We start from the raw sequence: 26,881 nt of genomic DNA on the forward strand, positions 1-26,881 counted from the left end.
CAATGTGTATGATAACTTGCTCTACCTAGCGGCAATGTGTATGATAACATGCTCTACCTGATGCAATGTGTATGATAACTTGCTCTACCTAGCGGCAATGTGTATGATAACGTGCTCTACCTGGCGCAATGTGTATGATAACGTGCTCTACCTGGCGCAGTGTGTATAACGTGTTCTACCTGGCGCACTGTGTATGATAACGTGCTCTACCTAGCGGCAATGTGTATGATAACGTGCTCTACCTGGTGCAAAGTGTATGACGTGCTGTACCTGGTGCAAAGTGTATGACGTGCTGTACCTGGTGCAAAGTGTATGACGTGCTGTACCTGGAGCAAAGTGTATGACGTGATCTACCTGGATCAGTGTGCATAGGAGGTTCTACCTGGTGCAATGTGTATAAGCGCCACTACTGTGTGGTGTAATGTGAATTGACACTATTATGTGGCCACGCCCCTTCCCTATGAAGCCACGCCCCTAAAATTTTGCGGCGCGCCTACGGCGCGCACTACCTGTTCTTTGTGGTCTAAGTGGTCTAAGACCAATTCACTTTCTGCCTAAGGGCACCAAAATGTCTAGTTACAGCTCTGGTGCAGGGTGTCCTGCATGCTACACAGCCCAGCAGCATTGTCACCCCATCCCCCCCATCTTGCAACACTTTTGTAGTGTCCAAACAAGATTAAAATTAATAAGGACCTTCATTCCGATGGGACCCAGAAAAAGACCGGTAGGACCCCAATTTTTAAAAGTGAAGGGTCCCTGGGACCCACTTTTTTTTTGGCTCAGCGCGATCACTGATTGTGTGTGGAATAATGTCTAAGGGCCATTGCAGTATGTGGAATAATGTATACTGGGCATTACTATAAGGAGGAAAAATGACAAATAATGTAAGGGGCATGAATCAGGATTATTTTTCTTTCCTGTGGTGGCCAACGTCTGGGCGTGCAGGTTGCAAAACGGGGTATAAGGTAGTCTTTTCCTGTAATGCCACGCCCTCCACGCAAAGCCACGCCCATTTCGACAAAGCCACACACCCTTTTTGCCAGCGCGCGCCGCAGGCAATTACGGGGTGTATGGGGGGGGGGCGCCGAAGGATTTTTTGGCTTGGGGGAGAAAAATTTCTAGTTACGCCACTGACTAGTAGCGTCCTTATAAGTAATGCCCCCCCCCAGCAGTAGTAGCGTTGTTACGCGTAATGCCCCCCCTGTAGTAGCGTCCTTATACGTAATGCACCCTCCCAGTAGTAGTAGCGTCCTTGCATGTAATGGCCTCCCCCAGTAGTAGCGTCATTATACGTAATGCTCCCCCCAGTACTAGCGTCCATAAAGTGCGCGTACGCAGACATACCTCACACACACAATTCACACATATATACACACACATACACACCCACCCACCATATGCACACACACACACACACACACACACACACACACACACACACACACACACACACACACACACACACACACACACACACACCACTTACCTAAGCCAGTCTCCCTCTGTACTGCAGCCTGGTCAGTGTAACTCCGCCCCTTCTGTCCCGTTTAGCCCCGCCCCCTTTCGGCCCGTTTAGCTCCGCCCCCTTCTGTCCCGTACTCAGCCGCTGTCACACGGGGAGGGGAGGCAGGAGGTTTTTGATTCTGCAGGCGCTGCTGCCAGTGACTGTCATACAGTGACAGACACAGCAGCAGCAGGGGGGACAGGACGGCGCAGCAGTGAAGGGATTCAGAGCAGGGAAAGCGCCTCTCTGTCCCAGCGCCTCCCTGCACTGCATCCCTTCGCTGAGCGGGTAGCGCCGGGCCTGCCTCTAAGAAAGGGGAGCTCAGGGTAAAGTATGCCCTGCATGCCCCCCTTAATCTGGCTATGAGCACCGGAGGTAACAGCAGCAGGGAGCCACGATGACTGGCAGCCCTCCAGGAGCTCCTACCACCGATCCCCGGGTGTTGGTGAGTGTGATTAGCAGTGGGGTTGGGTGTGCCAACAGCATAGGTAGCATTGGTGATATCGGGCGGCGGCCCATGTGCAGCACAAAATAATGTTATGTTTAACTTGTATTTATGTTATTATCATGTTTTATGGATTTTGTATTTATGCTGCTTATACTTGTAATCTATACTTGCATGGTTTATTATTATGCTTAACTTGCATTTGCGCAATTTATATGCTGACTGTAGAATTTATGGCGCCATACAAATAAATACTCATGGCGATGAGAATTTAGGCGGCAGCACATTTTTGTCCTGAGGGCACCAGCCAATAACTTCTTATGCATTTTACAACACACACATCACTGCAGTCTACCAGTTAAGTAAATACCTGTTACACGAAGTGATTTCTTGGTGCCAAGTGCGTAGACAAATATGCCTTCTGGAGAAGCTTAACAAAGTTTTTATTATACAAAATGCCTTTAAATACATCTGAACAAAATATAATTTTAGGAAATGTGTCCTACGAGAGTGATGTGTTCAAAATAATAAAATGTATTATTATCTATATAAATGTCACAATTCATTATTCTTTGTTCACACTCTTTGCTTTATCACGTAACAGGTCCCTAATTCTTCTGCGTTAAACAAAAGAATGTTTACCCTTCTTAGTGTGATGGACACACAGAAGCACCAGGTACTGTACATACCTCACAATTGCAGTTCTGAGACAGGTTTCCTAGGCTCTCTAGACATAGGAACATTTATATAATTAATCAACAATCAATCTCTCAAAGCAATACAAAGATGTTGACCTTTGCAAAGTAAATGTCAGCATCAATATTTGTACATTATGTAATGTAAAACATCACAGTGGGCCCAAAGTACCTGACAGAGAACAAGGGTGAAACATATCAGTACGGACTTGTTACATTATACCATAACATCAGCAGGAAAAACTGTGTGAGGCTCATTTCAGGGTTGGAAATATTTGTAGACTGAACATACTGATGACGAATCGCAAGAGTGTACCTACCATAGATGCAGCTGCTATGGGGCCCACAGCTGAGAAGGGCCCACATTCCCTGCCACAGTTACATGTGTTATATATATTTGTCAGCATTGGTGAATATATAGGGGCCCTTAGAAACTTTTTACTTGGGCCTCCAATATATCTAGTTACATACTTGGACCTGCTCACTATCTTGTGGTAAAAAATGAACTGGAAGTTATTAAAATATTACATAATATGAGCACCATAGTGTGACAAAATTTGAACTGGGCATATTGTACTGTATGTCATAATGTGAATTGGGGGTACTGTGTTGCATAATGTCAACTGGTAACCCTACAGTAAGACATGATGTGAACGAGGGGGCTACTAAGGTCCATAAAATAAACTAGGGAACTATTATGGGTCATAAAATAACTGCTATGGATAGGTGTCTTTTTAGAAACATGTTCAAAATGTTGCTATGGGGCCCACAAAGATATGGCGACCCGTGTGTCTCTGCTGAGTCGTGAGCATCTCAAGAAGTGCCCATCTCAAAAATAATAGTAACAACACATGCAGCTGAGAAAGCAGCCGCCTTTTGTTTTTTCTGGGCATTTGCAGACCCATCCGGAGTGTACTTACGATACTCCAGGTACTCAGCGTCAACCTAAACCCAGCGGCAAGTGGCGTAGAGCCACCTGGAGCATACTAATGCCCTGGATAATTAGCTTTTCCCCCCCTAATCTCAGCATCAAGCCACACCATTATGATATCACAATTAGTGATGTGCACCGGACATTTTTCGGGTTTTGTGTTTTGGTTTTGGATTCAGTTCCGCGGCCGTGTTTTGGATTCGGACGCGTTTTGGCAAAACCTCCCTGAAAATTTTCTGTCGAATTCGGGTGTGTTTTGGATTCGGGTGTTTATTTACAAAAACCCCTCAAAAACAGCTTAAATCATAGAATTTGGGGGTCATTTTGATCCCATAGTATTATTAACCTCAATAACCACAATTTCCACTCATTTCCAGTCTATTCTGAACACCTCACAATATTATTTTTATTTCTAAAATTTGCACCGAGGTCGCTGAATGACTAAGCTAAGCGACCCAAGTGGCCGACACAAACACCTGGCCCATCTAGGAGTGGCACTGCAGTGTCAGACAGGATGGCACTTCAAAAAATAGTCCCCAAACAGCACATGATGCAAAGAAAAAAGAGGTGCACCAAGGTCGCTGGATGGCTAAGCTAAGCGACCCAAGTGGCCGACACAAACACCTGGCCCATCCAGGAGTGGCACTGCAGTGTCAGACAGGATGGCACTTCAAAAAATAGTCCCCAAACAGCACATGATGCAAACAAAAAAAAAGAGGTGCACCAAGGTCGCTGGATGGCAAAGCTAAGCGACCCAAGTGGCCGACACAAACACCTGGCCCATCTAGGAGTGGCACTGCAGTGTCAGACAGGATGGCACTTCAAAAAATAGTCCCCAAACAGCACATGATGCAAAGAAAAAAAAGAGGTGCACCAAGGTCGCTGGATGGCTAAGCTAAGCGACCCAAGTGGCCGACACAAACACCTGGCCCATCTAGGAGTGGCACTGCAGTGTCAGACAGGATGGCACTTCAAAAAATAGTCCCCAAACAGCACATGATGCAAAGAAAAATGAAAGAAAAAAGAGGTGCAAGATGGAATTGTCCTTGGGCCCTCCCACCCACCCTTAACAGGACATGCACACTTTAACAAACCCATCATTTCAGCGACAGGGTCTGCCACACGACTGTGACTGAAATGACTGGTTGGTTTGGGCCCCCACCAAAAAAGAAGCAATCTCTCCTTGCACAAACTGGCTCTACAGAGGCAAGATGTCCACCTCCTCCTCATCGTCCGATTCCTCACCCCTTTCACTGTGTACAGCCCCCTCCTCACAGATTATTAATTCGTCCCCACTGGAATCCACCACCTCAGGTCCCTGTGTACTTTCTGGAGGCAATTGCTGGTGAATGTCTCCACGGAGGAATTGATTATAATTCATTTTGATGAACATCATCTTCTCCACATTTTCTGGAAGTAACCTCGTACGCCAATTGCTGACAAGGTGAGCGGCTGCACTAAACACTCTTTCGGAGTACTCACTGGAGGGGGGGGCAACTTAGGTAGAATAAAGCCAGTTTCTGCAAGGGCCTCCAAATTGCCGCTTTTTCCTGACAGTATACGTACGGACTGTCTGACGTGCCTACTTGGATGCGGTCACTCATAGAATCCTCCACCATTCTTTCAATGGTGACAGAATCATATGCAGTGACAGTAGACGACATGTCAGTAATCGTTGGCAGGTCCTTCAGTCCGTACCAGATGTCAGCACTCGCTCCAGACTGCCCTGCATCACCGCCAGCGGATGAGCTCGGAATTCTTAGCCTTTTCCTCGCAGCCGCAGTTGCGGGAGAATGTGAAGGAGGAGCTGTTGACGGGTCACGTTCCGCTTGACTTGACAAGTGTCTCACCAGCAGGTCTTTGAACCTCTGCAGACTTGTGTCTGCCGGAAAGAGAGATACAACGTAGGCTTTAAACCTAGGATCGAGCACAATGGTAAAAATATAGTGCTCTGATTTCAACAGATTGACCACCCGTGAATCCTGGTTAAGCGAATTAAGGGCTCCATCCACAAGTCCCACATGCCTAGCGGAATCGCTCCGTTTTAGCTCCTCCTTCAATCCCTCCAGCGTCTTCAGCAAAAGCCTGATGAGGGGAATGACCTGACTCAGGCTGGCAGTGTCTGAACTGACTTCACGTGTGGCAAGTTCAAAGGGTTGCAGAACCTTGCACAACGTTGAAATCATTCTCCACTGCGCTTGAGTCAGGTGCATTCCCCCTCCTTTGCCTATATCGTAGGTAGCTGTATAGGCTTGAATGGCCTTTTGCTGCTCCTCATCCTCTGAAGCATATAGAGGGTTGAATTCCACCTCATTACCACCTCTTGCTTCAGATGATGGCAGGGCAGGTTCAGGAGTGTTTGCTGGTGCTCCAGTCTTCGGCACGCGGTGGCTGAATGCCGAAAGTGGGCCGCAATTCTTCGGGCCACCAACAGCATCTCTTGCACGCCCCTGTCATTTTTTAAATAATTCTGCACCACCAAATTCAATGTTTGTGCAAAACATGGGACGTGCTGGAATTTGCCCAGATGTAATGCACGCACAATATTGCTGGCGTTGTCCGATGTCACAAATCCCCAGGAGAGTGGGGTAAGCCATTCTGCGATGATGTTCCTCAGTTTCCGTAAGAGGTTGTCAGCTGTGTGCCTCTTCTGAAAAGCGGTGATACAAAGCATAGCCTGCCTAGGAACGAGTTGGCGTTTGCGAGATGCTGCTACTGGTGCCGCCGCTGCTGTTCTTGCTGCGGGAGGCAATACATCTACCCAGTGGGCTGTCACAGTCATATAGTCCTGAGTCTGCCCTGGTCCACTTGTCCATTTGTCCGTGGTTAAGTGGACATTAGGTACAACTGCATTTTTTAGGACACTGGTGACTCTTTTTCTGACGTCTGTGTACATTCTCCTTATCGCCTGCCTAGAAAAGTGGAACCTAGATGGTATTTGGTAGCGGGGGGACACAGTACCTCAAGCAATACTCTAGTTCCCTGTGAATTAACGGTGGATACCGGAAACACGTTTAACACCACCCAGGCTGCCAAGGCCTGAGTTATCCGCTTTGCAGCAGGATGTCTGCTGTGATATTTCATCTTCCTCGCAAAGGACTGTTGGACAGTCAATTGCTTACTGGAAGTAGTACAAGTGGTCTTCCGACTTCCCCTCTGGGATGACGATCGACTCCCATCTGCAACAACAGCAGCGCCAGCAGCAGTAGGCGTTACACTCAAGGATGCATCAGAGGAATCCCAGGCAGGAGAGGACTCGTCAGACTTGACAGTGACATGGCCTGCAGGACTATTGGCGTTCCTGTCTAAGGAGGAAATTGACACTGAGGGAGTTGGTGGTGTGGTTTGCAGGAGCTTGGTTACAAGAGGAAGGGATTTAGTTGTCAGTGGACTGCTTCCGCTGTCACCCAAAGTTTTTGAACTTGTCAATGACTTCTGATGAATGCGCTCCAGGTGACGTATAAGGAAGGATGTTCCTAGCTGGTTAACGTCCTTACCCCTACTTATTACAGCTTGACAAAGGCAACACACGGCTTGACAAATGTTGTCCGCATTTGTGTTAAAATAATTCCACACCGACGAGGTGATTTTTTTTGTAATTTGACCAGGCATGTCAATGGCCATATACGTCCCACAGACAACAGGTGTCTCCCCTGGTGCCTGACTTAAACAAACCACCTCACCATCAGAATCCTCCTTGTCAATTTCCTCCTCAGCGCTAGCAACACCCATAACCTCATCCTGGTATACTTCAACAGTGACATCTTCAATTTGACTATCAGGAACTGGACTGCGGGTGCTCCTTCCAGCACTTGCAGGGGGCTTGCAAATGGTGGAAGGCGACACCTCTTCCCGTCCAGTGTTAGGAAGGTCAGGCATCGCAACCGACACAATTGGACTCTCCTTGGGGAATTGTGATTTAGAAGAACGCACAGTTCTTTGCTGTGCTTTTGTCAGCTTAAGTCTTTTCATTTTTCTAGAGGGAGGATGAGTGCTTCCATCCTCATGTGAAGCTGACCCACTAGTCATGAGGAACATAGGAGAGGGCCTCAGCCGTTCCTTGCCACTCCGTGTCGTAAATGGCATATTGGCAAGTTTACGCTTCTCCTCAGACGCTTTTAATTTAGATTTTTGGGTCATTTTACTGAACTTTTGTTTTTGGGATTTTACATGCTCTCTACTATGACATTGGGCAACGACGTTGATGGCATTTCATCGTCTCGGCCATGACTAGTGGCAGCAGCTTCAGCACGAGGTGGAAGTGGATCTTGATCTTTCCCTATTTTACCCTCCACATTTTTGTTCTCCATTTTTTAATGTGTGGAATTATATGCCAGTAATATATCAATAGCAATGGCCTACTGTACCGTACTGCTATATATTATATACTGGTGGTCAGCAAAATTATGAACTGTCCTCCAACCATATATACTGCGCACAACAACTAAAATGCACCACAGGTATGGATGAATAGTATACTTGACAACACAGAGGTAGGTAGAGCAGTGGCCTACTGTACCGTACTGCTATATATTATATACTGGTGGTCAGCAAAATTATGCACTGTCCTCCTACTATATATACTGCTCACAACAACTAAAATGCACCACAGGTATGGATGGATAGTATACTTGATGACACAGAGGTAGGTAGAGCATTGGCCTACTGTACCGTACTGCTATATATTATATACTGGTGGTCAGCAAAATTATGCACTGTCCTCCTATATATACTGCACACAACAACTAAAATGCACCACAGGTATGGATGGATAGTATACTTGACGACACAGAGGTAGGTTGAGCATTGGCCTACTGTACCGTACTGCTATATATTATATACTGGTGGTCAGCAAACTCATGCACTGTCCTCCTACTATATATACTGCACACAACAAATAAAATGCACCACAGGTATGGATGGATAGTATTCTTGACGACACAGAGGTAGGTTGAGCATTGGCCTACTGTACCGTACTGCTATATATTATATACTGGTGGTCAGAAAAATTATGCACTGTCCTTCTACTATATATACTGTGCACAACAACTAAAATGCACCACAGGTATGGATGGATAGTATACTTGACGACACATAGGTAGGTAGAGCAGTGGCCTACTGTACCGTACTGCTATATATTATATACTGGTGGTCAGCAAAATTATGCACTGTCCTCCTACTATATATCCTGCGCACAACAACTAAAATGCACCACAGGTATGGATGGAAAGTATACTTGACGATACAGAGGTAGGTAGAGCAGTGGACTACTGTACCGTACTGATATAATACTGGTGGTCACTGGTCAGCAAAATTCTGCACTGTCCTCCTACTATATACTACAATGCAGCACAGATATGGAGCATTTTTTAGGCAGAGAACGTATAATACTGGTGGTCACTGGTCAGCAAAACTCTGCACTGTCCTCCTACTATATAATACTGGTGGTCCCCAGTACACCCAATAAAGCACACTGAGCACAGATATTTGCAGCACACTGAGCACAGATATGGAGCGTTTTTCAGGCAGAGAACGTAGATATTTTCAGCACACTGAGCATAGATATTTGCAGCACACTGAGCACAGATATTTGCAGCACACTGAACACAACTGAGAGAACGCTGCACACGTCCTCTCCCTATCATCTCCAATGCACGAGTAAAAATGGCGGCAACGCCTGGCTCATTATATAGAATACGAATCTCGCGAGAATACGACAGCGGGATGATGACGTTCGGGCGCACTCGGGTTAACCGAGCAAGGCGGGAGGATCCGAGTCTGCCTCGGAACCGTGTAAAATGGGTGAAGTTCGGGGGGGTTCGGTTTCCGAGGTACCGAACCCGCTTATCTCTAATCACAATGTCACATTTATGGAGGTGGGGGTTGCACAGGGGAACCTATTGACCTGTTATCACCCACTCCTTAGCAAATATTAAAAGATACTAGTGATTGTGCGACCACTGGGGAGAGAGGCTGCTGCTACAGCAGTCACTCTTCTCTTTCCCTGCTCATCCTAGGGGAACTCTAACAGTCCTAGAGACACAAGATGCCTGCAGCTGCCACCCAGATCCAGAGGGAGTGGGGCTGACTGAGGGCACTCGTTTCAATGTGAGTGGCTGGTAAGAGATCACACTCAGTGGTGCCAGGCTGCCAGGAGCAAAATCACACAAATAAAACACATGCAGCATAACGCAGACGCAGTGCATGCTGTGTATTTCTGTATTTATAGAGAAAGTATCTGCTTCCAAATCATCTTACTGCTCCATCTCAATTGCATCATTTGAGGACAGGAGTAGGTGAGGCCTGACATTGCTGCAATCTCTCCCCATACTTGCCTACTCTCCCGGAATTTGCGGGATGTTTCTGGGGTAGCCCCCTGCACGTCCTGGGAGAGCAGGCAGATCACCCTAGTGATGTGGGCAGGATGGAGAGCTACTCTCCGGTATTCGCGGGTCCGTGTGGTGGGGGAGGTGCTAAAATGACGCAAATGACATCATTTTGGGGGATTAATGATGTCACAACCCAGTCCCGCCCCCTTGAAGTTCCCTGCAGCATCTCCTCTTCGGGCTTCTCCTGGAGAGGAGAAATTAGAAGTAGGTAAGTATCTCTCCCCCTTCCTCCTCTCCTCCACAGTCAGACCATATACAGTACACCAGTTGCTGTGGAGCTACATGTCCCAGCATGCCCGGCACACTGTTTTGCCTCTTGTAGTCTGATACCATTGAACCGTACGCAATAGCACCCTTGTGCGTACACTCAGGGTAAGGCATGCGCCACAGGGGTTTTCTAAATTTTTACGCATGTGAAATAGCAAATCGCTTAACTACGTGAGCGCGCGGATTGCATGCTCCTCTGAATCAGGCCCCACCACTCATGCTATACACATAATGAGATGATTTTGCTCTTTCCAGTTCCACATCTCCCATATTGGTGCCAGTGGTATTTCTATAATGGGTGCAGGGTGTACAAGGTCCCCTGGGTGCAGGGGACCCACACTGCACCCATTTTTTCAATACTACGTCTCCAGTGTCCCACATCGGCTGGAGCAGCTCTGCACAAATCACTGAGAAAATGGCGTGGTGGTCATTTTTCTGGCGTTTGGCACATGTGAAGTAGGAAAACCACTACAGAAATGGATACTGCATAATTTTCCCCGAGACCTATGCATGCGCAATAGATTCTGGGACACCCTAGTGCTTACGGTTAAATTTACTAAAGCTTCTAAAACAGAGACTTGGTGATGTTGGCCAGAGCAACCAATTAGATGCTGTCTATTATTTTCTAAAAGGCAATAAATAAATGATAGACAAGATCTGATTGGTTGCTATGGGCAACATCACCAGTTCTCTGGTTTAGAATCTTTAGTAAATTTACCCCTTAGAGTCTAGTGCTCTGATGGCTAGAGAGGAGGGGCCCCGGAGGGATATTGTACATTGGCCCCCTTCAATTTTAATACGCCCTTCATTGGTGCGGTTCCCGATGAGGGGTTAACCAACTGGACAGACAATAGTAAATATAGTTGCCAACTAAAATGTTGGGGTCATAAGTCAGGGGGCTGGTACGGGGCCCCTTCATTGCTGGGCCTGTGTGTTGTGAACACCCTGCACACAGGGCTGATATAACAGATTAATAATAGATTTTCTAGAGACACAAATTCACACAAAAGATTCAACACTTCCTTATTTATTGTTGGAAGCTGCAGCTGTTATAATTGTACATTTTCTCCCATGGTTTCTATGGTTTGTCATGTTTCACTATGCCATAGAATATGTGGATACATTATCCTTAATTAGCTAAAAGTCTTGTCATTAACCTAGATAGCTTGAGCCAGAGTACATGATTGCACACAGCACAATACATCACAAATGGAGGCATAGCGGCTGTACAGGTCTCTGGTGTAGATATAACAGTCTGCAATTTTAAGTCAATTAAACGGAGAAAAAAACAGCAATTAACATTTCATTTCTGTGACGCTGATTACAAGACATTACCCTATAGTTAAAACTATAAAACCTGCATATAAAAAATAAAAACATTTTACGCTAAAGTACTTTAAATAAGCTGTCATTTTACTTACATTGGAAACCAAAGTGAACTCGCCCAAGGTAACATGAAATATCACCTACAAATTGCACTTACCAGTATATGATGGAATACAAAAGAACAATTGCTTAGATAAAAAAACAACAACAATTGGGGGTCTCCCTGAGGTTCTCACTGTCACCTCGTGCTGTGTCCATTTTTACTGACATAGGGGATAATTCCAAGTTGATCGCAGCAGGATTTTTGTTAGCAATTAGGCAAAACCATGTGCACTGCAGGGGGGGCAGATATAACATGTGCAGAGAGAGTTAGATTTGGGTGTGGTGTGTTCAATCTGCAATCTAATTTGCAGTGTAAAAATAAAGCAGCTAGTATTTACCAAGCACAGAAATAAATAACCCACCCAAATCTAACTCTTTCTGCACATGTTATATCTGCCTCCCCTGCAGTGCACATGGTTTTGCTCAATTGCTATCAAAAATCCTGCTGCGATCAACTTGGAATTACCCCCATAGCCTGATTCATGTTTGTAAGTAAAGCAAAAAAGCAAGCAACTGGGCAAAACCATGCTGCACTGCAGGTGGGGCAGGTGTAACATGTGCAGAGAGATTTAGGTTTGGTTGGGATGTGTTAAAAGTGAAATCTAAATTGCAGCATGAAAATAATGATGTCTAACATTTGTGGGATACATGCCAAAGCAGCTAGTATTTACCGTGTACAGAAAAAATATAAATATAGAGTATTTGCTCCTGTTGCATTGCACCATGATTTGTTATAGATACCAAGTTACTTGCTTTATTTGCTTCAATTACAAATCTTAATCTACCCATAGTGAGGTAGGCAAATGGTCCGTGAACATGACCCATATTGGTGTAGGTCATACATAAACAAGACAACCCATAGATTATGATATAACAAAAGGTAGGGAAGGGAGAGGTAAGAAAGGATAAGAGGGGAGGAGAGGGGTAGGAAGAGAGAAAGAAGGAGGCCTAGTCAAGTTCCTCAGTGCACGGTAGTGGAGATAAGTCCTAAGACACTTATAGCAAGAGGCCTGATAAGCCAGAAGGAAGAGCTCCGTGAGGTGGTAGATATATTATACACAAACCAATCACACCAAACCTGGAGGAATTTATGCCAGGTATTATGCAGACCAACATATATTTTCTCCATGGATGCCAAGTGCCAACTTTTTTCAGTAGCTGTTGGCGTGGAGGAAGATCTACGTATTATCAATGTCCGGCAATCATCTAGCATAGGATTTGCGTAGAGAGCATGTTTGCACATTTTTCTAATCCCTCCAGTGGGTATCCAAGGAGAAATGACATAGGAGGTTTGGATATGGGTACTATAAGAACTTCAGAAAGGAGAAGAGCAACACGTGCCAAAACTGGGCAATCTTCGGGAATGATGACAATATATGTAAAAAAGTACCCACACCGTCACAACCCCTGCAGCACTGATCCAAGGTGAAACCCTACATTTTCCATAACTGAGTGGGTACTAGATACCATATACTGTAAAATTAATTTTGTATGCATTCTCCTTAACCAAGGAGGGGATAGAAGACTTAGAATCCTGTTCCCTCACCACTGACCAAGTGTTGTCAGCCTATGAGCTCCCCAAGTCTCCCATTGAAGCTCACGGTTTGGTGCGATTTACTGTTTAGTATGAAGTAAAAGGTTACAGAGGATGGAGATTAGCCACTTTAGGAGAGGGTTAATAACGTACAGAGTTTCAAGGAGAGTCAGATGTCAATTCACAGAGGAAGGGGTTAGAGAGTCGATGAAGTGTCATATTTGAAGGCAAGCAGAGGGAATAACAATTGATATCCCAAGTTTGCTTTGTAAAGAAACCAGAGGAACACATCGACCAGAGTCGAGAAAGTCAGACACCACCCTCAATCCACAAGGTGAAGTAGGATAGACAAAAACCTGGGGAAAGCTGGGTTTTGCCAGAGCGGAGTGATGGGGGAAGCATGAGAAGTGGTCCGAAAGTGGATCTTACAGAAATCCCAAATACAACATGAGAAAGCAATGATAGGGTGGGATCTCACAGACATGGGCCAACAGGTGCTGATATAAAGTAGAGAATACATTACAGGAGATAACTTCCAGGTGAACCCAGCAAGGGATACGTGAGGTCGCAAACCATGTTACAACAACTTGACTTAAATGAGTAGCGAAATAGTAAAGACAAATCTTAGGCACTCTGTTGCCACCATTGGTAGTTGGACAACGGAGTGTTAGAAAGTTAATGCGTGGATGTTTAAGACTTGTGACATTTTTATTTTAATATTTTTATTACATGGATATTTGGTTTATACTGTATAGAATAAATCAGGCATGCTCAAAAGTGCTGGATGGCATAATCAAAGATGCTTACATTGTATGTATAGGACAGCTCCAATAGCACCTGGAGATCTGGTACACTTATGGTTTTCTGATTATGGGGGTCATTCAGCCCTGATCGCTGCTGTGCATTTTTGCACAGCATGTGATCAGATCCAAACTGCGTATGCATATGTACCACAATGCGCAGGTGCGACGGACAGCTGCGAAGCGCATCGCCGGTCAGCGACGGGTTTGTACAAAGGATCCATTCGCACGGGCGTTCGCAAGGAGATTGACAGGAAGAGGGCATTTGTGGGTGGCAACTGTCCGTTTTCAGGGAGTGTTTGGAAAACCACAGGCGTGTCCAAGCGTTTTCAGGGAGGGTGTCTGGCGTCAAATCCGGTCCTAATCAGCCTGATGTGATCGCAGCAGCTGAGCAAGTCCTGGGCTGCGCAGAGACTGCCCAAAATCAGTTTGTGCAGCTCTGCTACACATGCGTTCGCACACTTGCACAGCTAAAATACACTCCCCTGTAGGCGGCGACTATCTGATCGCAGGGCTGCAAAAATCGCTGCCCAGCGATCAGGTCTAAATTACCCCCTATGTAATCAAAAATTTCAGACACACAAAAAAAATCCTATGTAATAAAGATAATGGGCGGGTTGTAATGCTGACCGAGTTGGGCGACTGTGCGGGATGCTGGGCGAACTTGGACGTTTTTTTAAAGGGGCAATCACTTAAAAGGCAAAACCATGCCTACTAAGTGACTGCCCCTTTAATAGAACATTCGAGTTGAGCCGGCATTCCGCACGTCCATTGAACTCGGGCAGTATTACATCGCGCCCCTGATGTCTCCTCGCACTCAGAATTCATTTAAGCCAAAAATGAGGTCAACTAAGGAACATTTTAGGAGAAAAAAATGAAAAGTTAATTTAAAGAAAGTGGATATTCTAAAGGGTAGGATGTGGACATTGATATGACATGCACCACTTCACGTTTTGCCCACCAAGGGATCCACCCCTAGATCTCTGAACCCAACACCTAAACTCACCAGGAGAGACAGTGGTCGTGCTTGCAGGACAGCAAGGTGCACTTCTAGGTTACACAAACTAGGGGGTAAATTTACTAAGATTCGTATTTTCCCGTTTCAGGTCAAAGTTCAATCACGAATGACATCGAAAGTGTAAAACTGCAACTTTTTGAATTGATTACGACTAATTTACTAAGCTGTCGTATTCGGGTTTTTCTTTTGTTCCGATGTCGATGTCATTCGTGGTTTTTTTTCTATTTTTACGGCAGTGATTAGCAAAACACTGCCGACTTTTTTTACAATCAATCTCGGCCGGATCTGTGTGATCCGTGCTGGGGTTTATTTATTTATTTATTTTTTTAATTAAACACTGTAAAATAATAAAAAAAAATGCGTGGGGTCCCCCCTCCTAAGCATAACCAGCCTCGGGCTCTTTGAGCCGATCCTGGTTGCAAAAATATGGGGGAAAAAATGACAGGGGTTCCCCCATATTTAAGCAACCAGCATCGGGCTCTGCGCCTGGTCCTGGTCCCAAAAATACGGGGGACAAAAAGAGTAGGGGTCCCCCGTATTTTTAAAACCAGCACCGGGCTCCACTAGCTGGACAGATAATGCCACAGCCGGGGGTCACTTTTATATAGTGCCCTGCGGCCGTGGCATCAAAAATCCAACTAGTCACTCCTGGCCGGGGTACCCTGGGGGAGTGGGGACCCCTTCAATCAAGGGGTCCCCCCCCCCAGCCACCCAAGGGCCAGGGGTGAAGCCCGAGGCTGTCCCCCCCCATCCAATGGGCTGCGGATGGGGAGGCTGATAGCCTTTGTTGTAAAAGAAAAGATATTGTTTTTAGTAGCAGTACTACAAGGCCCAGCAAGCCTCCCCCGCATGCTGGTACTTGGAGAACCACAAGTACCAGCATGCGACGGAAAAACGGGCCCGCTGGTACCTGTAGTACTACTACTAAAAAAATACCCAAAAAAAGACAAGACACACACACCGTGAAAGTATAATTTTATTACATACATACATACACACATACATACATACTTACCTTAAGTTCCCACGCAGGTCGGTCCTCTTCTCCAGTAGAATCCAAGGGGTACCTGTTGAAGAAATTATACTCACGAGATCCAGGGGTCCAGGCTCCTCGGGAAATCCAGGGGTAATCCACGTACTTGAAAAAAAAAAAAAAAACGGTGTCCCGACCACGAACTGAAAGGGGACCCATGTTTGCACATGGGTCACCTTTCCACGAATGCCAGAAACCCACTCTGACTTCTGTCTAAGTGGGTTTCTTCAGCCAATCAGGGAGCGCCACGTTGTAGCACTCTCCTGATCAGCTGTGTGGTCCTGTCCTCACTGACAGGCAGCACACGGCAGTGTTACAATGTAGCGCCTATGCGCTACATTGTAACCAATGCTGGGAACTTTCTGCTCAGCGGTGACGTCACTTTAGGTCAACCGCAGGGCAGAAAGTTCCCATCATTGGTTACAATGTAGCGCATAGGCGCTACATTGTAACACTGCCGTGTGCTGCCTGTCAGTGAGGACAGGAGCACACAGCTGATCAGGAGAGTGCTACAACGTGGCGCTCCCTGATTGGCTGAAGAAACCCACTTAGACAGAAGTCAAAGTGGGTTTCTGGCATTCGTGGAAAGGTGACCCATGTGCAAACATGGGTCCCCTTTCAGTTCGTGGTCGGGACACCGTTTTTTTTTTTTTTTCAAGTACGTGGATTACCCCTGGATTTCCCGAGGAGCCTGGACCCCTGGATCTCGTGAGTATAATTTCTTCAACAGGTACCCCTTGGATTCTACTGGAGAAGAGGACCGACCTGCGTGGGAACTTAAGGTAAGTATGTATGTATGTGTGTATGTATGTAATAAAATTATACTTTCACGGTGTGTGTGTCTTGTCTTTTTTTGGGTATTTTTTTAGTAGTAGTACTACAGGTACCAGCGGGCCCGTTTTTCCGTCGCATGCTGGTACTTGTGGTTCTCCAAGTACCAGCATGCGGGGGAGGCTTGCTGGGCCTTGTAGTACTGCTACTAAAAACAATATCTTTTCTTTTACAACAAAGGCTATCAGCCTCCCCATCCACAGCCCATTGGATGGGGGGGGACAGCCTCGGGCTTCACCCCTGGCCCTTGGGTGGCTGGGGGGGGGGACCCCTTGATTGAAGGGGTCCCCACTCCCCCAGGGTACCCCGGCCAGGAGTGACTAGTTGGATTTTTGATGCCACGGCCGCAGGGCACTATATAAAAGTGACCCCCGGCTGTGGCATTATCTGTCCAGCTAGTGGAGCCCGGTGCTGGTTTTAAAAATACGGGGGACCCCTACTCTTTTTGTCCCCCGTATTTTTGGGACCAGGACCAGGCGCAGAGCCCGATGCTGGTTGCTTAAATATGGGGGAACCCCTGTCATTTTTTTCCCCATATTTCTGCAACCAGGATCGGCTCAAAGAGCCCGAGGCTGGTTATGCTTAGGAGGGGGGACCCCACGCAATTTTTTTTGAAAAAATAAGCACTTTCCCACCCCTTCCCACTGATATACATGCACGGATCTCATGGATCCGTGCATGCCTATCCAATCACGAATAAAAAAAAAAGGTCTGGTTTTTTTTAGCACTTTTTTACGAGTTGTAATTTTTCACGGCAGTGTTTGTTTTTTTTTTGCTTTGCACTTCTTAGTAAATGACCGAGATTCATACTTAAACAGCCGCGTTTTCACCGATGGTGTATTCATTCGTAATTTTTTACTTGGACTTGCAAAAAATTACGAATGCCCTCATCTCTGCCGTGATTAGTGTTTAGTAAATTACCGAGATGACACTTTGATGAAAAAACGGCATCTCGGTCAAAATCGGGAGCTTAGTAAATTTCCCCCTAGGTCAGGCTTTCCCAACCACGGTCCTCAAGGCACACCAACAGTGCATGTTTTAGTGATATCCAGGCTTCAGCACAGGTGACTTAATTAGTAGCTCAGTTATTTTGATTGAACCATCTGTGCTGCAGCCTGGATATCACTAAAACCTGCACTGTTGGTGTGCCTTGAGGACCGTGGTTGGGAAAGCCTGCCCTAGGTATTCACCTCAGGATATATATATATATATATATATCCTTATCCTGACGAAAAGTGCCAATAAAGTGCACTTGGGGGGTAATTCCAAGTTGATCGCAGCAGGAAATTTTTTAGCAGTTGGGCAAAACCATATGCACTGCAGGTGGGGCAGATATAACATGTGCAGAAAGAGTTAGATTTGGGTGGGTTATAGTGTTTAAAGTGTAGGGTAAATACTGGCTGCTTTATTGTTACACTGCAAACTAGATTGCAGATTGAACACACCCCACCCAAATCTAACTCTCTCTGCACGTTATATCTGCCGTGCACATGGTTTTGCCCAACTGCTAAAAAATTTCCTGCTGCGATCAACTTGGAATTACCCCCTTGAAACGTTGAAATGATGCTGTTGTAGCTGTGTGCATTATTCATAAAACCGTGGAGTGCCACCTGATTTGTCTTAATCCTCCATATGGTTCCCCATCGGTCCGTGGGAAGGCACCCAGGTACTACAAAACTAATGTGGAGAGCAGGTCAAAACGGCAAACTATCTCTCTCTCTCTCTCTCTCTCTCTCTCTCTATAGATACATATATATATGTGCTCATAACAATGTTACTCGACCATGTATATATATATATATATATATATATATATATGCTCATAACAATGTTACTCGACCATGTATATATATATATATATATATATGTGCTCATAATAATGTTACTCGACCGTGTATGTATGTATATGTATATATATATATAAATATATATATATATATATATATATATATTAGTGATGAGCGGGTTCGGTTCCTCGGGATCCGAACCCACCCGAACCCCCGATCTTCACCTATTTTACACGGTTCCGAGGCAGACTCGGATCTTCTCGCCTTGCTCGGTAAACCGGAGCACGCCCGAACGTCATCATCCCGCTGTCGTATTCTCGCGAGATTCGTATTCTATATAAGGAGCCGCGCGTCACCGTCATTTTCACTCGTGCTTTGGAGATGATAGCGAGAGGACGTGGCTGCGTTCTCTCAGTTGCTATGTTCAGTGTGCTGCAAATATCTGTGCTCAGTGTGCTGCAAATATATGTGCTCAGTGTGCTGAAAATATCTACGTTCTCTGCCTGAAAAATGCTCCATATCTGTGCTGCATTGTAGTATATAGTAGGAGGACAGTGCAGAATTTTGCTGTGACCACCAGTTTATATATAGCAGTACGATACAGTAGTCCATTGCTCTACCTCTGTGTAGTAAAGTATACTTTCCATCCATACCTGTGCTGCATTTTAGTTGTGCGCAGTATATAGTAGGAGGACAGTGCAGAATTTTGCTGCCCACCAGTATATATATAGCAGTACGGTACAGTAGTCCACTGCTCTACCTCTGTGTCGTCAAGTATACTATCCATCCATACCTGTGCTGCATTTTAGTTGTGCGCAGTATATAGTAGGAGGACAGTGCAGAATTTTGCTGACCACCAGTATATATATAGCAGTACGGTACAGTAGTCCACTGCTCTACCTCTGTGTCGTCAAGTATACTATCCATCCATACCTGTGCTGCATTTTAGTTGTGCGCAGTATATAGTAGGAGGACAGTGCAGAATTTTGCTGACCACCAGTATATATATAGCAGTACGGTACAGTAGTCCACTGCACTACCTCTGTGTCATCAAATATACTATCAATCCATACCTGTGCTGCATTTTATTTGTGCGCAGTATATAGTAGGAGGACAGTGCAGAATTTTGCTGACCACCAGTATATATATATAGCAGTACGGTACAGTAGTCCACTGCTCTACCTCTGTGTCGTCAAGTATACTATCCATCCATACCTGTGCTGCATTTTAGTTGTGCGCAGTATATAGTAGGAGGACAGTGCAGAATTTTGCTGACCACCAGTATATATATAGCAGTACGGTACAGTAGTCCACTGCTCTACCTCTGTGTCGTCAAGTATACTATCCATCCATACCTGTGCTGCATTTTAGTTGTGCGCAGTATATAGTAGGAGGACAGTGCAGAATTTTGCTGACCATAGTATATATATAGCAGTACGGTACAGTAGTCCACTGCTCTACCTCTGTGTCGTCAAGTATACTATCCATTAGAGATGAGCGCCGGAAATTTTTCGGGTTTTGTGTTTTGGTTTTGGGTTCGGTTCCGCGGCCGTGTTTTGGGTTCGACCGCGTTTTGGCAAAACCTCACCGAATTTTTTTTGTCGGATTCGGGTGTGTTTTGGATTCGGGTGTTTTTTTCAAAAAACCCTAAAAAACAGCTTAAATCATAGAATTTGGGGGTCATTTTGATCCCAAAGTATTATTAACCTCAAAAACCATAATTTCCACTCATTTTCAGTCTATTCTGAATACCTCACACCTCACAATTTTATTTTTAGTCCTAAAATTTGCACCGAGGTCGCTGTGTGAGTAAGATAAGCGACCCTAGTGGCCGACACAAACACCGGGCCCATCTAGGAGTGGCACTGCAGTGTCACGCAGGATGTCCCTTCCAAAAAACCCTCCCCAAACAGCACATGACGCAAAGAAAAAAAGAGGCGCAATGAGGTAGCTGTGTGAGTAAGATAAGCGACCCTAGTGGCCGACACAAACACCGGGCCCATCTAGGAGTGGCACTGCAGTGTCACGCAGGATGTCCCTTCCAAAAAACACTCCCCAAACAGCACATGACGCAAAGAAAAATTAAAGAAAAAAGAGGTGCAAGATGGAATTGTCCTTGGGCCCTCCCACCCACCCTTATGTTGTATAAACAGGACATGCACACTTTAACCAACCCATCATTTCAGTGACAGGGTCTGCCACACGACTGTGACTGAAATGACGGGTTGGTTTTGACCCCCACCAAAAAAGAAGCAATTAATCTCTCCTTGCACAAACTGGCTCTACAGAGGCAAGATGTCCACCTCATCATCATCCTCATATATATCACCGTGTACATCCCCCTCCTCACAGATTATCAATTCGTCCCCACTGGAATCCACCATCTCAGCTCCCTGTGTACTTTGTGGAGGCAATTGCTGCTGGTCAATGTCTCCACGGAGGAATTGATTATAATTCATTTTAATGAACATCATCTTCTCCACATTTTCTGGATGTAACCTCGTACGCCGATTGCTGACAAGGTGAGCGGCGGCACTAAACACTCTTTCGGAGTACACACTTGTGGGAGGGCAACTTAGGTAGAATAAAGCCAGTTTGTGCAAGGGCCTCCAAATTGCCTCTTTTTCCTGCCAGTATAAGTACGGACTGTGTGACGTGCCTACTTGGATGCGGTCACTCATATAATCCTCCACCATTCTTTCAATGTTGAGAGAATCATATGCAGTGACAGTAGACGACATGTCCGTAATCGTTGTCAGGTCCTTCAGTCCGGACCAGATGTCAGCATCAGCAGTCGCTCCAGACTGCCCTGCATCACCGCCAGCGGGTGGGCTCGGAATTCTGAGCCTTTTCCTCGCACCCCCAGTTGCGGGAGAATGTGAAGGAGGAGATGTTGACAGGTCGCGTTCCGCTTGACTTGACAATTTTCTCACCAGCAGGTCTTTCAACCCCAGCAGACTTGTGTCTGCCGGAAAGAGAGATCCAAGGTAGGCTTTAAATCTAGGATCGAGCACGGTGGCCAAAATGTAGTGCTCTGATTTCAACAGATTGACCACCCGTGAATCCTTGTTAAGCGAATTAAGGGCTCCATCCACAAGTCCCACATGCCTAGTGGAATCGCTCCGTGTTAGCTCCTCCTTCAATGTCTCCAGCTTCTTCTGCAAAAGCCTGATGAGGGGAATGACCTGACTCAGGCTGGCAGTGTCTGAACTGACTTCACGTGTGGCAAGTTCAAAGGGCATCAGAACCTTGCACAACGTTGAAATCATTCTCCACTGCGCTTGAGACAGGTGCATTCCACCTCCTATATCGTGCTCAATTGTATAGGCTTGAATGGCCTTTTGCTGCTCCTCCAACCTCTGAAGCATATAGAGGGTTGAATTCCACCTCGTTACCACTTCTTGCTTCAGATGATGGCAGGGCAGGTTCAGTAGTTTTTGGTGGTGCTCCAGTCTTCTGTACATGGTGCCTGTACGCCGAAAGTGTCCCGCAATTCTTCTGGCCACCGACAGCATCTCTTGCACGCCCCTGTCGTTTTTTAAATAATTCTGCACCACCAAATTCAAGGTATGTGCAAAACATGGGACGTGCTGGAATTTGCCCATATCTAATGCACACACAATATTGCTGGCGTTGTCCGATGCCACAAATCCACAGGAGAGTCCAATTGGGGTAAGCCATTCCGCGATGATCTTCCTCAGTTGCCGTAAGAGGTTTTCAGCTGTGTGCGTATTCTGGAAACCGGTGATACAAAGCGTAGCCTGCCTAGGAAAGAGTTGGCGTTTGCGAGATGCTGCTACTGGTGCCGCCGCTGCTGTTCTTGCGGCGGGAGTCCATACATCTACCCAGTGGGCTGTCACAGTCATATAGTCCTGACCCTGCCCTGCTCCACTTGTCCACATGTCCGTGGTTAAGTGGACATTGGGTACAGCTACATTTTTTAGGACACTGGTGACTCTTTTTCTGAGGTCTGTGTACATTTTCGGTATCGCCTGCCTAGAGAAATGGAACCTAGATGGTATTTGGTACCGGGGACACAGTACCTCCAACAAGTCTCTAGTTGGCTCTGCAGTAATGATGGATACCGGAACCACGTTTCTCACCACCCAGGATGCCAAGGCCTCAGTTATCCGCTTTGCAGTAGGATGACTGCTGTGATATTTCATCTTCCTCGCAAAGGACTGTTGGACAGTCAATTGCTTGGTGGAAGTAGTAAAAGTGGTCTTACGACTTCCCCTCTGGGATGACCATCGACTCCCAGCAGCAACAACAGCAGCGCCAGCAGCAGTAGGCGTTACACGCAAGGATGCATCGGAGGAATCCCAGGCAGGAGAGGAATCGTCAGAATTGCCAGTGACATGGCCTGCAGGACTATTGGCATTCCTGGGGAAGGAGGAAATTGACACTGAGGGAGTTGGTGGGGTGGTTTGCGTGAGCTTGGTTACAAGAGGAAGGGATTTACTGGTCAGTGGACTGCTTCCGCTGTCACCCAAAGTTTTTGAACTTGTCACTGACTTATTATGAATGCGCTGCAGGTGACGTATAAGGGAGGATGTTCCGAGGTGGTTAACGTCCTTACCCCTAATTATTACAGCTTGACAAAGGCAACACACGGCTTGACACCTGTTGTCCGCATTTCTGTTGAAATACTTCCACACCGAAGAGCTGATTTTTTTGGTATTTTCACCAGGCATGTCAGTGGCCATATTCCTCCCACGGACAACAGGTGTCTCCCCGGGTGCCTGACATAAACAAACCACCTCACCATCAGAATCCTCCTTGTCAATTTCCTCCCCAGCGCCAGCAACACCCATATCCTCCTCATCCTGGTGTACTTCAACACTGACATCTTCAATCTGACTATCAGGAACTGGACTGCGGGTGCTCCTTCCAGCACTTGCAGGGGGCGTGCAAATGGTGGAAGGCGCATGCTCTTCACGTCCAGTGTTGGGAAGGTCAGGCATCGCAACCGACACAATTGGACTCTCCTTGTGGATTTGGGATTTCGAAGAACGCACAGTTCTTTGCGGTGCTTTTGCCAGCTTGAGTCTTTTCAGTTTTCTAGCGAGAGGCTGAGTGCTTCCATCCTCATGTGAAGCTGAACCACTAGCCATGAACATAGGCCAGGGCCTCAGCCGTTCCTTGCCACTCCGTGTGGTAAATGGCATATTGGCAAGTTTACGCTTCTCCTCCGACAATTTTATTTTAGGTTTTGGAGTCCTTTTTTTACTGATATTTGGTGTTTTGGATTTGACATGCTCTGTACTATGACATTGGGCATCGGCCTTGGCAGACGACGTTGCTGGCATTTCATCGTCTCGGCCATGACTAGTGGCAGCAGCTTCAGCACGAGGTGGAAGTGGATCTTGATCTTTCCCTAATTTTGGAACCTCAACATTTTTGTTCTCCATATTTTAATAGGCACAACTAAAAGGCACCTCAGGTAAACAATGGAGATGGATGGATACTAGTATACTTATGGATGGACTGCCGAGTGCCGACACAGAGGTAGCTACAGCCGTGGACTAACGTACTGTGTCTGCTGCTAATATAGACTGGATGATTGATAATGAGATGAAATCAATATATATATGAATGTATATATAATCTCACTAGTACTGCAGCCGGACAGGTAGATAATATATTTATTAGGTAATGATGACTGATGACGGACCTGCTGGACACTGTCAGCTCAGCAGCACCGCAGACTGCTACAGTAAGCTACTATACTCTATAGTAGTATGTACAAAGAAGAAAGAAAAAAAAAAAACACAGGTAGGTGGTATACAATTATGGATGGACTGCCGAGTGCCGACACAGAGGTAGCTACAGCCGTGGACTAACGTACTGTGTCTGCTGCTAATATAGACTGGATGATTGATAATGAGATGAAATCAATATATATATGTATGTATATATAATATCACTAGTACTGCAGCCGGACAGGTAGATAATATATTTATTAGGTAATGATGACTGATGACGGACCTGCTGGACACTGTCAGCTCAGCAGCACCGCAGACTGCTACAGTAAGCTACTATACTATAGTAGTATGTACAAAGAAGAACGAAAAAAAAAAAACCACGGGTAGGTGGTATACAATTATGGATGGACTGCTGAGTGCCGACACAGAGGTAGCTACAGCCGTGGACTAACGTACTGTGTCTGCTGCTAATATAGACTGGATGATTGATAATGAGATGAAATCAATATATATATGTATGTATATATAATATCACTAGTACTGCAGCCGGACAGGTAGATAATATATTTATTAGGTAATGATGACTGATGACGGACCTGCTGGACACTGTCAGCTCAGCAGCACCGCAGACTGCTACAGTAAGCTACTATACTCTATAGTAGTATGTACAAAGAAGAAAGAAAAAAAAAAACCACGGGTAGGTGGTATACAATTATGGATGGACTGCCGAGTGCCGACACAGAGGTAGCTACAGCCGTGGACTACCGTACTGTACTGTGTCTGCTGCTAATATAGACTGGATGATAATGAGATGTAGTATGTATAAAGAAAAAAAAAAACCACGGGTAGGTGGTATACAATTATGGATGGACTGCCGAGTGCCGACACAGAGGTAGCTACAGCCGTGGACTACCGTACTGTACTGTGTCTGCTGCTAATATAGACTGGATGATAATGAGATGTAGTATGTATAAAGAAGAAAGAAAAAAAAACCACGGGTAGGTGGTATACAATTATGGACGGACTGCCGAGTGCGGACACAGAGGTAGCTACAGCCGTGGACTACCGTACTGTACTGTGTCTGCTGCTAATATAGACTGGTTGATAATGAGATGTAGTATGTATAAAGAAAAAAGAAAAAAAAACCACGGGTAGGTGGTATACAATTATGGATGGACTGCCGAGTGCCGACACAGAGGTAGCTACAGCCGTGGACTACCGTACTGTACTGTGTCTGCTGCTAATATAGACTGGATGATAATGAGATGTAGTATGTATAAAGAAGAAAAAAAAAACACGGGTAGGTGGTATACAATTATGGATGGACTGCCGAGTGCCGACACAGAGGTAGCTACAGCCGTGGACTACCGTACTGTACTGTGTCTGCTGCTAATATAGACTGGATGATAATGAGATGTAGTATGTATAAAGAAGAAAGAAAGAAAAAACCACGGGTAGGTGGTATACAATTATGGATGGACTGCCGAGTGCCGACACAGAGGTAGCTACAGCCGTGAACTACCGTACTGTGTCTGCTGCGACTGGATGATAAATAATGATATAAAAAATATATATATATCACTACTGCAGCCGGACAGGTATATATTATATAATGACGGACCTGCTGGACACTGTCTGTCAGCAGTATGAGTTTTTTATAGAATAAAAAAACACCACACAAGTCACACGACGAGTGTTTAACTTTTTCAGGCAATCACAATATAGTATACTATACTGGTGGTCAGTGTGGTCAGGTCACTGGTCAGTCACACTGGCAGTGGCACTCCTGCAGCAAAAGTGTGCACTGTTTAATTTTAATAATATGTACTCCTGGCTCCTGCTATAACCTATAACTGCTCCCCAGTCTCCCCCACAATTAAGCTGTGTGAGCACAGTCAGATATTATACATAGATGATGCAGCACACTGGGCTGAGCACAGATATGGTATGTGACTGAGTCACTGTGTATCGTTTTTTTCAGGCAGAGAACGGATTATATTAAATAAAACTGCACTGGTGGTCACTGGTCAGTGGTCAGTCACTAGTAAACTCTGCACTCTCTAGTACTCCTAAGCTCCAGTAAATCAAGTGTCTCTGTCTCAATCTCACTCTCTCTCTTCTAATCTAAATGGAGAGGACGCCAGCCACGTCCTCTCCCTATCAATCTCAATGCACGTGTGAAAATGGCGGCGACGCGCGGCTCCTTATATAGAATTCGAGTCTCGCGATAGAATCCGAGCCTCGCGAGAATCCGACAGCGTCATGATGACGTTCGGGCGCGCTCGGGTTAACCGAGCAAGGCGGGAAGATCCGAGTCGCTCGGATCCGTGTAAAAAAAGCTGAAGTTCGGGCGGGTTCGGATTCCGAGGAACCGAACCCGCTCATCTCTACTATCCATCCATACCGGTGCTGCATTATTTGTGCGCAGTATATAGTAGGAGGACAGTGCAGAATTTTGCTGACCACCAGTATATATATAGCAGTACGATACAGTAGGCCATTGCTATTGATATA

At 45.8% G+C, this 26,881-nt stretch overlaps 1 pseudogene; it reads left to right on the plus strand.

The window, feature by feature from the left end:
- The first annotated feature begins 1,616 nt into the window (after positions 1–1,616).
- LOC134987030 (G2/mitotic-specific cyclin-B1-like) overlaps positions 1,617–26,881 on the plus strand; it is a 100,901-nt pseudogene continuing 75,636 nt past the window's right edge.

This window comes from Pseudophryne corroboree, chromosome 2 (genome assembly GCF_028390025.1).
Source record: "Pseudophryne corroboree isolate aPseCor3 chromosome 2, aPseCor3.hap2, whole genome shotgun sequence".
Lineage (NCBI taxonomy): Eukaryota > Metazoa > Chordata > Amphibia > Anura > Myobatrachidae > Pseudophryne > Pseudophryne corroboree.